The following is a 3423-nucleotide window of genomic DNA, read 5'->3' as shown; positions in this document are numbered from 1 at the left end:
TTTTTTTAAAACAATACATGATCTTGGATGTCTGCAAACATTTTTTCATGACACAAGGAGACATCAATACCAACTTGTCCTTCATTCAACATTTATTAAGTACCTACTGTGCTCCAGGAATGAATCTGGGACTATGTACACAGTGGTGAATGAGACAGACATGGTCTCTGCTCTCATGAAGTTTGAGAAGTGCCATAAAGTAAAAAAGACAGGGTGTTGTGATAGAGAATAATAGGGAAGTACAACTCTGGATTGGGTGGACAGGGAACTCCTCCCTGAGGAAGAGACATGTCAGTTAAGATGGAAGGAATAAGAAAGAGCCAGCCATGAGAGAGTGATGAAGAGTAGTAAGCCAAATGCCCTAAGGTCAGAAAGATGTGTATGAGGAAATGATAAAGGTCAGTGTGGCTGGAGCACAGGAAGGCTGGAAAAAGTAGTGTGTGAAACAGCAAAAGACTAGCCCTGGAACTGATCATGCAGGGCCTTGTAGATCATGGCAAAGAGGATGGCTTTTCCTTTAAACATGGGAAAGCTATTGATAGAAAGTCAAAATTATAAAAGATCTGTCCCCTGTGATGTGATTTAGAAACATGAGTTAGGGATGATCACAGCTTGGACTAGGTTGGTGACATTCTCTGTGAGATGCACAGAGAAGCAAGTAGAAGAGTCATCTGTTTTGAAGATAAAAAGTATAGGGTGCTAGTGAGCCATTGGCCTGGTGGTCCCAGAGTGATCCTGGTGGCCGGTGGGGAAGACAAGGAGGGTTTGAGCATGGCAGAAGGAGACACCCTGAGAGTAGTGGATTACAATATTTTTGGGAAGGTGCAAGGGGTGTTTTTCCATAAGCATACTCAGGCTGAGGGTAAAAGGCTGGGATTGGTAGGCTGGGTCCAGAACATTGACCGGAGCACAGTGCAAGGACAATTGCAAGATCCCATCTTCAAGGAGCATCATATGCAGGAATGGCTTGAAACAAGGGGAAGTCCCAAATCACACATCGACAAAGCAAACTTCAACAATGAGAAAGTCATCTTAAAGTTGGATTACTCAGACTTCCAAATTGTAAAAGAATGGCCTGAATTTAAGTTTTCTAAGATAAACTCAGTGGTTTGGTTTTTATTGTTAATAGAGATAGAACTATTGTGTGTTAATATTAGCATTAGTCAATAAGTTATTTTAGTGTCAGTTATTTGAATGTTATTATATATTACCTGTATGATGGAAGGATTACAATTATACACAAATCTAATCAATAAAAACATTAGAACCTAAATATATATATATATATAGGCTTTCCCTTTTTTTACCTAGCTATGAGAGCTAAAGGAGATAGATGAATTCAGAATTATTTTGCAAGTTTCTGGCTTGAAAAATTGGATCGTTCTTGGTATCATTTGCTAAAATGGGGGGAAGTGAAGAAGGAGTAAGATGATTATATTTTGTTTTCGGTGAGGGAAGATTAAAAGTTCTGTGTGGAGCATGTTAAACTGGAAATACCTGTGAGACATTCAAGTAGAGACAGCAAGTTGGCAACTAGTTCAGAACACACCATTCACTTGCTCAAACCCTCTATTGGTTCGTATCCTCGTTAGAATAAAATCTAAAATTCTTATAATGGCTGACAAGTCTTGTTTTGGCCTCTACTCTCTTCTCAGATTCCATCTGCCTGCTTTCTTTCCCTCATTCACTCTGCTTCAGGCACATTTGTCTTCTTACTCATCACGGAAACTTGCCATGCCGTTCCTGTTTCAGAACATTTGAACTCACTGTTCTTTGTGCTAGATAGCCTCTTCCCACGATCTTTGCTTGGCTCTATGGCTTACTCCATGCAGGTCTCTGATCAAATATTACCTCTTTAGAAATTCCTCCCTGATCTCTCAACTTGAATAGCTTCTACCTTCAACTTCAACACTCTATCCCCATATCCTGCTTAATTTTTCCCTAGCAATGAATGCTTCCAACATATATGAATATTTTACTTTATTTTGTTTGTGACCTGATTGCCCACTTAAAAATAAGCCCCATGAAGGCAGGGACTTTGTCAACTCTCCGTTATATCTACCGTACCCAAGATAATACCTAGTATATTGTGGATACCCAATAATTGAATAAATATTAACTGAATGAATGATTATGATAGTCAGAGTGCATAGGAATTGTTGCAACTAGAATGTGCATGTGGGAGCCAAGTAGATGGTATGTGAAACTCCAGTGATAGCTGAGATGATCCAGGGAGAGTATGTATTATGAGTAGGGGTGTGCCAAAACTTAGTGCTGAGAGACTCCCAACATTCAGAGGTTGGATTGAGACAGCGAGGGAGGGTCAAAGCCAATGGAGACTAAAGGGTGACAATAAAAGAAGACTGGAAGATCTGGGAGGTAAACCAGGGGAGCACAGAGGCATGATTCCAAAAAGAGAGTGCTATAGGATGGTGGAAGCAATCCCTTCTCACAAGATCTTTCTCCAACAAAGTTATTTATTAACTGTCACGTTATTACTGAGTTAATTTCTTGGCATAAGTAAAACCTAGTCATACATAGACTATTCCTTATACATGCAGATAAAGTATTCAAATAATTAATTGATGTTGTACATCATAATTACAGTCCTTTTATCAATCTCTTTTCCTATTACTGTTTATTGAGATACCTATTTACCAAATATGTACAAATATCTTTGTTTTTAAACTGCTCCATAAGATTATTTTTGTTCCTGCTGTCTGCTTTTTGTCGTTGTTTGATATCACCATGTAGTTGTGATGAAAAACTGGATCGAGGGTAGGAAAGGGAAATGGTGAAGTCAAAGTAGCATCGGAATAGTTCATTTAGCTTTTAGAGACAGGCTACTAAAGAAAATGGTGTTGCCACTGATTACTTATGTACTAGTATCCTGAAAGTAACAAATACAGTATAGTAAGATCATAAAATCTGCTCAAAAATAGTGGGATAGATATTAATATTTAATCTACTCTACCAATATAGATGTAATAAATCAACCTTTCAGCTTGGGTGTTACTTTAAAAAGTCTAAGTTTGACGTGATTTTCCAAAACATCATCAAAAAATTAATTTTACTTCATTGTTGGTGTCACCAAATAATTTCCTTCATTTTGAACTACTTCAAGAAGGTTTTTAAGAAATAGAGCCAAACACACATTTTCATGGTTGATTTTATCTGTCTTCTAATATCCTGGCATTTCGTTACTCAGAAATGTATTTGAAGCCACAGTCACCTTGGCCACTGGTAAATGCCTGTTATTTGCTTCTTTCAGAAGAAACTGTCTTTTCAGTTTAGGCATCAAATACTGTTTCAACACTTTTCTTTGCCATGAAGAAAATGCTGCACTCTGGCATTATGGCAAATCATATACAATTACAGATTTTGCCTGAAGTTATTCCTTACTGGTCCAGGAATTGTTTATAT

The 3423-nt window shown here is 37.8% G+C and overlaps 1 pseudogene across 1 annotated transcript; it reads left to right on the top strand.

Annotated features, from left to right (window-relative positions):
* Positions 1-706: 706 nt before the first annotated feature.
* Positions 707-1270, top strand: LOC112623247 (annotated as a pseudogene). Its single transcript, XR_003119108.1, has one exon. The product of XR_003119108.1 is annotated as an acylphosphatase-1 pseudogene (transcript).
* Positions 1271-3423: the final 2153 nt, after the last annotated feature.

The sequence above is a fragment of the Theropithecus gelada genome, chromosome 4 (genome assembly GCF_003255815.1).
Source record: "Theropithecus gelada isolate Dixy chromosome 4, Tgel_1.0, whole genome shotgun sequence".
Lineage (NCBI taxonomy): Eukaryota > Metazoa > Chordata > Mammalia > Primates > Cercopithecidae > Theropithecus > Theropithecus gelada.
This window is presented reverse-complemented; position numbering and strand designations above follow the sequence as displayed.